Source organism: Dendrobates tinctorius, unplaced genomic scaffold, assembly GCF_039654945.1.
Source record: "Dendrobates tinctorius isolate UK_male_01 unplaced genomic scaffold, ASM3965494v1 ptg000183l, whole genome shotgun sequence".
Lineage (NCBI taxonomy): Eukaryota > Metazoa > Chordata > Amphibia > Anura > Dendrobatidae > Dendrobates > Dendrobates tinctorius.
Genome location: NW_027361850.1, coordinates 6039830 through 6053314, shown reverse-complemented (window position 1 = coordinate 6053314; position 13485 = coordinate 6039830). Strand labels below are relative to the sequence as shown.

The 13485-nt window shown below is 48.6% G+C and overlaps 1 protein-coding gene across 1 annotated transcript in view; it reads left to right on the top strand.

Moving 5' to 3' along the window:
* The first annotated feature begins 9658 nt into the window (after positions 1 to 9658).
* The window catches only part of LOC141055030 (coiled-coil domain-containing protein 28B-like), a 118023-nt gene continuing 114196 nt past the window's right edge, over positions 9659 to 13485 (top strand). Inside the window, exon 1 of the mRNA XM_073551964.1 lies at positions 9659 to 9682. The gene's annotated coding sequence lies outside the window, so the exon portion shown is untranslated. The remainder of the gene's footprint in view (positions 9683 to 13485) is intronic.

Here is a 13485-nt window from a genome sequence, read left to right as displayed (position 1 = left end):
CACACCCCACAGCCAGTTCTCTCATCCACACCACTTGCAGTTTTGATAGACCAGCAAGATGCCACCATCGGGTTACACACACACACTCCTCCTAGGTACTCTTTTTGCACTGCGGCATGCATAGGTTAACACAATCAAGCTATTATCGCCCATTTCAGAGTTCATGGGTACGTTTAGAGCAGCAAGGAATAAACTTTTTAAATTTTAGATTAAAATAAATACAATGCTTAAAGTTACAAAGGATGAATTAATAAACGCGTGCATAGAAGCAACAACAGTATAACATAAAAGGGATAAAATATAGATATTTACGGATTGGAAATCACTTGAGACATTTTAGACTACAGAACAGTAGAAGGACTTGGGTATTCTGGTTACAAGTAAGCTGAGCAGCAGTACTCCATGTCAAGCAGCAGCCGCAAAAGCAAACAAGATTTTAGGGTGTATAAAAAGAGAGAAAATCCTACAACTCTAACGTATTATTACTCCTTTATAAATCACTGGTGAGGACATATCTAGAATAGGGGATACAGGTTTGGGCTCCACATTTTAAAAAGGAAATTCAGAAGTTACAGTCAGTTCAAACGTAGGCAACTAGATTATTACAAGGAATGGAAGGCCTCTCACATGAGGAGAGGTTGGACAAGTTGGGTTTGCTTAGCTTAGAAAAAAACCCATCTCAGAGGAGACTTAATTTACATGTATAAATATATGAATGGTAAGTACAAAGCACTGGCACATGACTTATTCCTTCCAAAGTCCATACTAAGGACCGGGGGCACTCATTACAGGTGGAACAAAGGTGATTCTGGCAGTGAAATAGTAAAGGGTTCTTTACAGTTAGAGCAGTGAGACTGTGGAATGCCCGACCACAAGAGGTAGTAATGGCAGACACTATAACAGCTTTTAGAAAAGGGCTGGATGATTTCCTCAGTAGACATAACATTGTGGGTTATAAATAATATAGTGACAAAATGTACAATTGGTGGAGAAAAGTTGAACTTGATGGACATGGGTCTTAGGTAAAAATAATTAAAAAAATGTATGTATTTCTGTTAGAGTTAGGCTAAAAGTTAGGGTTGTGGTTATGGTTGGGATTAGGGTTAGGTTTGTGGTGTGTTGGGGTTAGGGTTCTGGTTAGCGTTAGAGTTGGAGTTAAAATTGGGGGTGTTCCACTGTTTAGGTACTTCAGGGGGTCTCCAAATGCGACATGTTGCCACCATTGATTCCAGCCAATTTTGCATTTGAAAAGTCAAACGGGTACTCGCTCCCTTCTGATCCCTGCCATGCACCCAAACAGTGGCTTTCCCCCACATATGGGGTATTGGCGTACTCCGGAGAAATTGCAAAACAAACTTTGTTGTCCATTTTCTCCTGATACCCTTGTGAAAATAAAAAAAAAAAAATGGTTCCAAAGTAATTTTTTTGTGAAAAAAGTAAAATGTTCATTTTTTTCCTTCCACATTGCTTTAGTTCTCGTGAAGCACCTGAAGGGTTAATAAACTTCTTGAATGTGGTTTTGAGCACCTTGAGGGGTGCAGTTTTTAGAATGTTGTCACTTTTGGGTATTTTCTGTTATATTGACTCCCCCCCCCCCCAAACTCTCTTCAAATGTGAGGTGGTCCCTAAAAAAAAAATGGTATTGTAAATTTTGTTGGAAAAATGAGAAATCGCTGGTCAACTTTTAACCCTTATAACGTCCTAGCAAAAAAAATTGTTTCCAAAATTGTGCTGATTTATTTTGTGTGACACCACTCTTTATTTAGCACGGTGGCTCAGTGGTTAGCACTGCAGCCTTGCAGCGTTGGGGTCCTGGGTTTAAATCCCACCAAGGACAACATCTGCAAGGAGTTTATTCTCCCCGTGTTTGTGTGGGTTTTCTCTCACATTCCAAAGACATACTGATGGGGCTCACAATCTAAATTCCCTATCGGGAACAGTGCCAATAATGTCTGTAAAGCGCTGTGGTGCTATATAAATGAGTAAAATAAATCTAAGGGTACTAAAATTAAATGTTTGAAAATTACAAAATTTTAAAACTTTTTGCCAAATTTCAGTTTTTTTCATAAATGGATAAATGCAATTTATATTGAAGAAATTTTACCACTATCATATTTTTTCTTTAATTCCAATAAATTGTATTAAATTTTGAAAATTTAATACAAAACAGCCTCCTGCCAACACACTTTTTGACACACGTGATGGATATAGATCCCAAAAGATTGCAGAAGGCCACTTAACTTTTTTGATTGGCTAGAAATAATATGGAGACATCTGACACTGAATCATCTATTGATTTTAAAAGGCTAGAGAAAGCTATGATTCAGGAGATGAAGATATGGTGGGATTTTACTATATTAAACAATTATATACAACGCAATATGATCCCAAGAGGGTTGCGTATTAAGAAAATCCCAACTACTGTTTTTTCCAGTGAATTTGTTGATGAATAGAATGAAATCCTTTCTGCATGCTCAATGAAATTAATGCAACTTATTGTTAAACATGAGGAAGCTAAATCAGAGAACATACGGACTGAAATTGCTACAATAAAGGCTTCCCATGACCAACATAGGGATGAAGCAAAATCCTGTGTGTGTGTGTGTGTGTGTGTGTGTGTGTGTGTATATATATATATATATATATAAGTGTGTGTGTGTGTGTCAGTGAGAGATATAGTATGTATATATGTCTTTATTTATTCAGTCGTCCATGACAGTACCACCTGAGAGAGGGGATCCGTCCTTCAGGAACAGGAAATCCTACAGATACATAAGGCTGGCACCTCTCCCACGCATCAGTTGGTTTCCTGCTCCTGGAGGACAGGATTCCCTACAGATCGTACCATCATGGAATCCCCAGGCCGGCTGTCTGACTCAGGTAGCGGGGGGTCTCCTACCTCGGGCAGTGTGGGGTCCCCTGGAAGCGCCAGGGTGGGCCCGGGCAGTTTTCCACGACAGTGTGCGGAGCAGGTGGGAGCTGGGTCCGGCAGATGCCCGTCTCCAGGGCCGGCGTCGGCAGGCGAGTAGATCTCCCCGCCCCCCCCAACCCCCCCCCCCCCCCGCGATTCCCGGTCCTCCTGGTGCAGTCTCCCCTCAGTCCAGCCGCCGGTGGCATGTGGAGAGCACCGGGTCGGGGGGCGGCGCCGTGTCACGTTCACGGAGGCCGGAAGTGACGCAGGGGCGGGGCCGGCTTTTCTCCCATGTGTCGCCGGGCGCCGGCATTGCGGCGGGGGGGGGCGAAGCGCAGGGAGGAGAGTCCATGGACGTCAGGAGGGGGGGGAATTAGCCCCTGGTCATGACACCTGTTAACCCGAATTTCCGGGGGAGGATAAAAAAACGGCACGGCTTTGGCTCATGTGCAGCAATGGACGAGCCAGAAGCTCCTGTGACCCAGCTGGACCGAGAGCAGGAACGTACTGTACCTCAGCGAGGTCCCAGGCTAGCTCCCAGCAAAAGAAAAAACGAACTGGACAATCAGGCCATAGAAGCTCCTCCAGGCCGAAGGATCCAGCTCGCCCCCCGTGATCCGGTACCTACGCCTTCTGCTCAGGGTAAGAGATCTTCGTGAATGTGCCCTGATGCAGTGTTCCCCTTATGTTCTATAGGGGAAGAAGTGCGCTGACAAAGCAAAAAACAGGGAGTGCGCCCTTTGCAAATGCCCCTTGCCGGACGCATACCCTACAAAACTGCCATTCATGTATACAGCAGACGGTTAAAAATAAATAAATAAATGAGGGAGTAGTCCCAAAAATTACCATACATACTTCCTTACCCTTTCCCCACTCCTACAGGTGGCGGAAGAAACCCCTGACTTCGCTACGAGTCTAAGGGAAATTATCAGAACGAAAGTTAAAGCCCTAAAGTCCATATCCCAGGGGGAGTCATCTAGGAAAAGAAAGAGAGCAAGTTTCTCAGGGTCGGGCTCCTCAGCTGACCCTAGAGGAAATGAAGATTTCTCAGAGCCCTCGACCTCCTCGTCAGCATCCTCTTCAGAGGAAGACGCCTGTCGTTTCTGCCTGGGCCTAGAACAAGTGGACAAACTAGTCAAGGCAGTTAGGGCTACCATGGGGGTAACAGACACAAAACCAGAACGGTCAGCGCAGGACCTAATGTTCGGTGGTTTAGAACCCAGGAAACGTAAGTCGTTCCCGTTAAACGACAAAGTCCAAAACCTGATCAATAGGGAATGTAAGAAACCAGAAAGGAAAGGCTCCCTACCACCAGCTTTTAAGCGGCGATATCCCTTTGAGGAACCCGTGGTGAAAAAATAGGACAAAGCCCCGAAATTGGAAGCAGCAGTGGCTAAAGCATCCAAAAAATCCGCTATTCCCTTTGATGACATGGTTTCTTTAAAAGATCCACTAGATAAGAAGGCAGACTCCTACCTGAAAGGGACATGGGAAATGTCAGCTGGCGCCCTGAGACCGGCAGTAGCAGCTACCTGCACAGCCAGATCTATGATGGTCTGGCTGGACCAGCTGAAATCACAATTAGAGGACAGAGCCTCGAGAGAATCTATCTTGAAGACCCTACCTACCATCCAGAATGCGGCAGCCTTTTTAACCGACGCTTCGGCAGATTCGGCAAGAATGGCGGCCAAAGCCGCAGGTCTATCAAATGCAGCCCGAAGGGCTATATGGCTAAAGTGCTTGCCCGGGGATATCCAGGCCAGATCCCGACTTTGCTCCATCCCGTGTGAGGGGGAATATCTATTCGGACCAGTACTAGATGAGCTCCTGGAGAAAGCCAGCGACGATAAAAAGAAATTCCCTTCCCTGCCCACCCCTTCCTATAGACGTCCCTTTGCTAGGAAGAGTTTTTTTCGTAGAAGATCATCCAGAGACCGGGGCAGATGGGAAGATAAAAAGAAGAAAGGTATCGGGTTTATGTTTGGAGGGGGACGGCAGGAAGCATCCCGTGAGACCAAGAAACTTCCCCAATGACTAGCGGCTCCGGTGGGAGGTAGACTATCGGCCTTCTACCAAGCCTGGTCACTGATCTCAAACAGTAACTGGATCCTGGGGTTGGTAGCCTCAGGTCTAAGGCTAGAATTTGCCTATGCCCCCCGGAACAGTTTTAAGGTCACCCCGCTCAGGTCTTCCCTGTCGGAACAGGCTGCCCTAGAGACAGAAATCCATGACCTATGCCATAAAGGAGTACTGATAAAGGTAGCAGAGGCGAAGAAGGGTGAAGGCTTTTACTCCCCCCTATTTTGGGTCTGTAAACCAGATAATTCTTACAGGACCATAATCAACCTGAAGGCACTCAACAAATACCTGGTCATTCGGCCATTTAAAATGGAAACGATCAATTCCACAATAAAGTTACTGTTTGAAAACTGCTTTATGGTGGTGTTGGATTTAAAAGACGCCTACTACCATATACCCATCCATGCGTCTCATGAGCGTTTCCTTAGAGTGGCGGTTCATTTAGAGGGGTCGTTGCAGCATTTCCAATATGTCGCCCTTCCATTTGGTATAGCAGTCGCCCCCCAGGTGTTCACCATCTATGAGAAGCAGACATCCTGGTAATCCCCTACCTGGATGACTTCCTTATTGTAGGCAGAACAGCAGACCATTGTCGGGATCAATTGCAAGAAGCAAAATCAGCTCTGGAACGGTTAGGGTGGCTACTAAACATTAAGTCCCGTCTACAGCCCATGAGAGTTCAGCAGTTCTTGGGCCTAACCCTAGATTCGCGGAATCAGGAGTGTCGTCTTCCACCCGATAAATTAGTTCACCTACATCATCAGGTCTCGAACGCCTCCAATAACCCCACCATGTCTCTTAGGAAGGCGATGTCCCTCCTAGGTTCTCTCTCGTCCTGCATCCCCGCGGTCCGGTGGGCCCAGTTCCATACAAGGGTGCTACAGGGCGAGGTTTTACATCATCAAAAAATCCTGGGCGGTTATCTAGAAGGCCAGTTGACTTTGTCCCAACATACTTTGAAGTCCCTTGATTGTTTTCGTCTAGCCACCAATCTAGCCAGAGGGGTGCCCTGGGAATATAACGTAAACCGGGTAGTCACCACAGATGCAAGCCCTACGGGTTGGGGGGCCCACATGGGGGAGGTCTTAATCCAGGACCTATGGAAGTACCATCAGTTGGAAATGTCCTCCAACCTGAAAGAGCTAACAGCCGTAGAACAGGCAGTTAAAAACCTTATGTATCTACAGGGTCACCATGTTCGAATATTCTCCGACAATCAGGTCACCGTGACTTACATCAACCACCAAGGTGGGACTCGTTCCAGACCCCTGATGAAGGTAGCAGAGTGGCTGTTTCAATGGGCGGAGCAACATCTCCTGTCCTTAACAGCTCTGCACATAAAAGGAAAAGAAAACACCACAGCAGACTTCCTAAGCCGCAACCTTCTAAGGCAAGGGGAATGGTCCTTAAATACCTCCATCTTCGACCTGATTGTACAAAAATGGGGCAGCCAGAAGTGGACCTCTTTGCCACCAGAGAGAACAGGAAAGTGCCTCAGTTCTGCTCACTAAATCCCAGAGAAAGCCCACTGGCAGTAGATGCTCTTCTGATCAAATGGGACTTCGGGCTAGCATACGCCTTCCCTCCCCTGTCCCTACTACCACTGGTGATGATGAAAGTCAGGAAGGACAAGGCGAGGATTATAGTGATCGCCCCGTTTTGGCCCAGGAGGGCATGGTTCTCATGTCTCAGGACCATGTCCGTATCCGACCCTTGGGTCCTACCAAACATCCCAGATCTCCTATGCCAGGGCCCAGTTTACAATCCTCATGTGGCTGGCCTACATCTGACAGTGTGGATTTTGAACGGACACTGCTAAAGGAGAAGGGTTTCTCCCCAGCCCTAATCAACACCCTGCTCAAAGCAGAAAGCCAATTACAACCAAAATCTACGTTGGGATCTGGAAAAGATTCCTTCAGGGTTCAGGGGTAGTAGCTGGGCAGTCCACTCCCATAGCCCAGATCCTAGAGTTCTTACAAAGAGGTCTGGACATGGGGCTCTCCAACAGCACCCTTAAAGTACAGGTGTCGGCCTTAGGGGCGCTTTTTAACTGCAACATCGCCAGTATCTATTGGATCAATAGATTTATTAAGGCAACAGGCAGGTCCAGACCTGTAGTAACAAATTTATGCCATGGGATCTAAACCTAGTCCTCACGGCCATGACGGAGGCCCCATTTGAGCCTATCTCATTAGCCTCCACCAAAAACCTGTCACTTAAAGTGGCTCTTCTGGTAGCATTGACATCAGCTCGTAGAGTAAGTGACATCCAGGCGTTATCTAGACTTCCTCCTTACATACAATTCAGGTGTGACGGACTCAGCTCCTGCTGAGCCCATTTTTTGAGTGGACCCTCTGGGTCGTGGCACCCACCCACCGAGGGCGAGCTGACCTTGTGAGAATCCACCCCCTATACAGGGAGTGTCAGGGGCAAGACCAAGGGGGTGAGCCACCACGACTGCTGGGACCAGACGGCCGGCTCAGGGGACACTAGACGAGTGTCTGACGACAAGGACGAGCAGGAAGCAAGACGAGACTAGACGTAGGTGCAAGGTATCTTCATTAGAATAACACAAGATCACATACAGAGAAAACAAGCAAAACGTGCAAGGTGCGCGCGTGGGCACGCCAAGGTCCATAACATGGTACGTGCCAGATGGCACGCCTAGGCACAGGTAATGGCATGATGGCATCGGACTCCGGACTGCTGGCAAACCGACAGGGTCCAGGGATCAGGCTGCGGACGTCAGCTCCGGACATCAGGCCGTAGTCATCTGGTTCTGGACCTCTGGCAACGGTCGGCAGGTTCCGGGCATCCGGCAGGCAAACCAGGGTTCAGGCAAGGAGGCACGACAGATATCCAAGCAGGGTGCGTGTTTAGGGAACACGCCAAGGTCCAAGGCTAGGTGCGTGTGTAGGGGGCACACCAGGGTCCAAGGCTAGGTGCGTGTGTAGGGGACACGCCAGGGTTCAAGACTAGGTGCAAGGCAAGGTGCGTGTGTAGGGGACACGCCAGGGTTCAAAGCGAGGTGCGTGTGTAGGGGACACGCCAAGGTTCGCAAACGAGACAGGGTGCGTGTGTAGCCACGCCAAAGCATAGAATAAGACAGTGCGTGTAGAGACACGCCAAGGTACAAGGTATAAGACAGAGTGCGTGTAGAGACACGCCAAGGTTCAAGGTACAAGACAGAGTGCGTGTAGAGACACGCCAAGGTACAAGACAGAGTGCGTGTAGAGACACGCCAAGGTACAAGACAGAGTGCGTGTAGAGACACGCCAAGGTACAAGACAGAGTGCGTGTAGAGACACGCCAAGGCACAAGACAGAGTGCGTGTAGAGACACGCCAAGGCACAAGACAGAGTGCGTGTAGAGACACGCCAAGGCACAAGACAGAGTGCGTGTAGAGACACGCCAAGGCACAAGACAGAGTGCGTGTAGAGACACGCCAAGGCACAAGACAGAGTGCGTGTAGAGACACGCCAAGGCACAAGACAGGGTGCGTGTAGAGACACGCCAGGGTTCAGAGCAGGGCTGCGTGCTAGGAGCTACGCAGAGACGCACACCTCACTGGCCAATGCACACGGCTGTAACGCCAGCACGAGGCACGACTAAGGCACAGGAGGGGGCAAAGGAACCTTCGTGCTAGGAGCCACGTCAGGTTCAGGGCAGGGTGCGTGCTAGGAGCCACGCCAGGGTTCAAGGCAGGATGCGTGCTAGGAGCCACGCCAGGGCACAAGGAAGGGCTGCGTGCTAGGAGCCACGCAGGGGGCACGCCACACTGGCCAGTACACACGGCTGTACACAAACACGTGGCACTTACCACGGCACAGGAGACGGCCAAGGGGAACCCACGCCGGGGTTCAATGCAAGGACAAGGCAGGGAACAAGGCAAGGAATACAGGCAGAAACAGAGCCAGGTCAGAGAGAGGACAGAGTCTAGCAGCGAAGCGTAGGCAGAAGCCCAGAGCCGGGCCAAGGGAAGACCTTGGGACTAGACAAAGAAACGAGCACTAAGGAGAGGAGAAATGGTGCGTGTGCCAGGGAGCACTACAGAGCACCATAGGAGAGAGCGAGGCAGAGCAAGCAAAGACTGAGACCATAGGGAGGAACACAAAGCAAGGAATAGCAAGGCAGAGAACACAGGGAGGACTACAAGTCAAAGCATAGCAAAAGCAAGACATAGCAAAACAGGCGAGGCAGAGAACACAGGAAGGACTACAAGTCAAAGCATAGCTAAGGCGAGACATAGCAAAACAGACTAAGACAAAGAACAGCAGAAGGACTACAAGGCAAAGCAAGGCAAAGACAAACATGGCACGAGAGACAACACAAGACATGGCACAAGACAAGAGGCGGAATACGAGCACGGAGCGTGTGCAGAGACGCACTACAGAGCAAAGTGCAAGGGCACAGAATAGAGGGAGCAACCCCACAGACCCAGAGCCTTGCAGGGAAGCAACACAATAATCAGGCCCTGAGCATAGGAAGAGGCGGCCTGATATAGGGCATAGCACCTCCTCCTCCAGGTCAGGACCAGGGGAGAACTTCCGGGATTCTAGACATGACGAGATGATTGCAGAACCAGACAGTGCAGGATCTTAAGAAACATCACATGATCAAGGACTCCAGACATGATGAGAAGATCACAGAAGGCAGAGCAGAAACGCAGGGATCCTGCAGCTCAGACATGAGGTGAGTCTGCACACAGCTCTAGCGAACATGCAGGACAGCAGACAAAACATGCGCATGCACATCGCTCCAGGAGTTCTTGAGACAAACAGACATGGCAGACATGGCGGACGTGACACTTACATACAATTCAGGGACGACAGGGTAATCCTTACACCCGATCCAGCATACCTGCCTAAAGTAGCCTCCAGTTTCCATAGAACTCAGGAGATAGTCCTTCTTTCCTTCCTCCCTAATCCCACGAACGATAAGGAAAGGAAATTACACACTCTAGACCAGGGGTCCCCAACCTTTTTTGTACCAAGGACCGGCTTCAAGCAAGACCATTCTTCCATGGCCCGGCAGGGTGGGGATAGAGGTGTGACAGGGGCGGGGCTTTGGTCATAAGGGGGCGTGGCTATGGATGCGGTTGTAGTTTAGCAGTGCATACTTATTTAATTATAACATTTATAATGTGACTAAACTCACCATAGGTTTTGAATGAGTGGGAGTACCTCGCTTGTTTCTCTGTTTCAGTGGGAGCACTGGGTTACTTCTACTGATGACCGTCACTGCTAATGATGATTGGAACCTACAAGGAAATGGAGCATTGAGCACTTAAGAAAAATTGTACTGGAGTACTGTACATGCTGATTATTTTCTAATCATCAGAAAATGTATGTGTGGTTCCCCCCGTCCTGTCCAGCTCTGTGTGGCTACCCCTGTTGTATGCATGGCTCCCCTGTCCCATCCTTGTATACATGGCTCTGCTCCCATTCTTGCATACATGGCTCCGCTCCCACTCTCCCATCCTGTATGCATGGTTCTGCTTCCACTCTCCCATCCAGTATGCATGGCTCTGCTCCCACTCTCCCATCCAGTATGCATGGCTCTGCTCCCACTCTCCCATCCAGTATGCATGGCTCTGCTCCCACTCTCCCATCCTGTATGCATGGCTCTGCTCCCACTCTCCCATCCTGTATGCATGGCTCTGCTCCCACTCTCCCATCCTGTATGCATGCCTCTGCTCCCACTCTCCCATCCTGTATGCATGGCTCCCCTGTCCCATCCTGTATACATGGCTCCCCTCCCACTCTCCCTCCCTTGTATATATGGCTCTGCTCCCACTCTCCCTCCCGTGTATATATGTCTCTGCTCCCACTCTCTCTCCCTTATATATATGGCTCCGCTCCCACTCTCTCTCCCTTGTATATATGGCTCCGCTCCCACTCTCCCTCCCCTGTATATATGGCTCCGCTCCCACTCTCCCTCCCTTGTATATATGGCTCCGCTCCCACTCACTCTCCCTTGTATATATGGCTCCGCTCCCACTCTCTCTCCCTTGTATATATGGCTCCGCTCGGCTCCCACATCCTCCCCCATCATACTTGCCCTCACATCGCTGACCTTTCTTCCGCTGAACTTCCCTCTCTGCATCGCGCGGCGCTTCAGCTCCTGTGCAGAGCGGTCACGTACTACCGCTCATTAAGGTCTATGAATATGGACGCCACGCCTATGGGATATGAGTGGCGTCCATATTCATGACCTTAAATGAGCGGTACACTTAACCGCTCAGCGCTGGATGAATCCGCCGTGCCGACAGGGACCGCTAGGTGAGTATCAGCTGCTGCACCGCCGCCAGCTCCCCTTGTGTCCGTGGACCGGCAAGGGCACTGCAACGGCCCGGTGCTTGGGGACCCCTGCTCTAGACGTTAGGAGATGTCTCCTAGAGTACCTGGCAGTTTCCAACCCCTGGAAAAAAGATAATGTCTTGTTTATCTCCTATCAGGGCACTAGGAAGGGCCTTAGGGCTTCAAAAAGCTTGCTAGCGAGGTGGATTAGGGAGGCCATTTCATTAGCATACACCTCAAAGGGCAAACCGGCTCCTGGCAAGCTGAGGGCGCATTCCACCAGGGCCATGGCAACCTCGTGGGCAGAGAGATCGGAGTTCTCGATCGACCAGATATGTAAGGCAGCTACTTGGTCCTCTCTGAGCACCTTTTACATCCATTATAGACTAGACCTGGGTGCTTTTCCAGACCTCTCCTTTGGTGTCAGGGTTCTGCAGGCTGTAGTCCCTCCCTAAAGTAATTATTACTCTCTGTAATTCTCTCAGGTGGTGCTGTCATGGATGACCGAATAAAGTCGTAGTTACTCACCGGTTAACGGTATTTTTCGGAGTCCATGACAGCACCTGTATATTCCCTCGCTTTAGTTTGATTTGGGTGTGCACGTCTTCCTCTTATATGTACACTGGTAATTAGTAGTTGTGTAAAGTATTGTACATGAATTATGCTATTAACCTTGGTGGTCCTCTTGTGTTCTGCAAACCAACTGATGCGTGGGAGATGCGCCGCCCTTAAGGATCTGTAGGATTTCCTGTTCCTGAAGGGCGGATCCCCTCTCTCAGGTGGTGCTGTCATGGACTCCGAAAAATACCGTTAGCCGGTGAGTAACTATGACTATTTCATACGGAGCTAGATAGCAGAATGGCCATTAATTCATTTGTTGGCTTCTGTAAAATCATTACAGAACCCGACAGGATAGGAGACATGATTTGCATACAGTAAACTGTTGTGAGCTCATTTTTCCCTTCACCATTGAGGTCTGATGAACTCCCTCCTCTGGTGAAGGAAGGTAGTGAGGCTGATTACCAGACACATGGGCAGCTAGATGATGACTGGATGGCTGGAATTGAGGACTGGATATAAGGCTGCCTACGCCCTTCTTCCTGGCTGGTGATTTTCCTACTGGATTCTTGGAGACCAGTCTGATTCCTGCATCTCAAAGCTAAGTTTTTCTGCTCTGCTTTGTACTCTTCAGTTTTGTTTTTGTTTTGCCTTGTTTTTTTGGGAGTTCTCTCCCAAAAACCTCTCTGGTTTTTCTGGACTTAGCTGGTATTTTGTTTTTTCCTCCTTTGGTGACTCATCATAACAGTAAACCATTGCATATCTGTAAGATTTATATTGCATACAGTAAACCATTGCATATCAGTAAAATTTATATATGTCAGTCAATAATAGTGTTAGTGTATGTGTGTAAAATATTGGAGCTGTAGGTGGATAGGTTCAGGGGTCTGCAATCCGATAGCTGCCAACCTCTCTGGTTTTTCTGGACTTAGCTGGTATTTTGTTTTTTCCTCCTTCGGTGACTCATCATAACAGAATCACCAGCCATCCCGCAGATCCTAGGGTACTCAATAGCAGGAGAGAATTGTAAAAAAAAAAAAAAAAAAAAGTGTCAGAATTTTTTTTTTTTTGTGTGCATATTTTTTCCTCTATATCTCTGAGGCCGTAGGGGGAATTTTTCTCTCAATGGAGATGAAGCAATTGTCTGATCGTGTGGAGCAGCTCGCTGCTGAAGTGCGGGGAATTTCTGCCTATCTTGCTCATTCACATGCTGCTGAACCAAAGATTCCTACTCCTGATGTATTTTTGGGGATCGGTCTAAATTCTTGAATTTCAAGAATAATTGTAAATTATTTTTTGCCTTGAAGCCTAACTCGTTGGGGAACTCTGCGCAGCAGGTTAAAATTGTCATCTCTTTGCTGCACGGCGATCCCCAGGATTGGGCGTTTTCTTTGAAACCTGATGATCCTATTCTGAATAATGTGAACGCATTTTTTCAAGCCTTGGGGTTGTTGTATGATGAACCTAATGCTATTGATCAGGCTGAAAAGACCCTGTTGGCATTAAGCCAGGGTCGGGATTCGGCAGAGTTGTACTGTCAAAAATTCCGAAAGTGGGCGGTCCTTACTACCTGGAATGATGGTGCCTTGGCAGCCCTCTTTCGGAAGGGTTTGTCAGAAACTGTAAAAGATACTATGG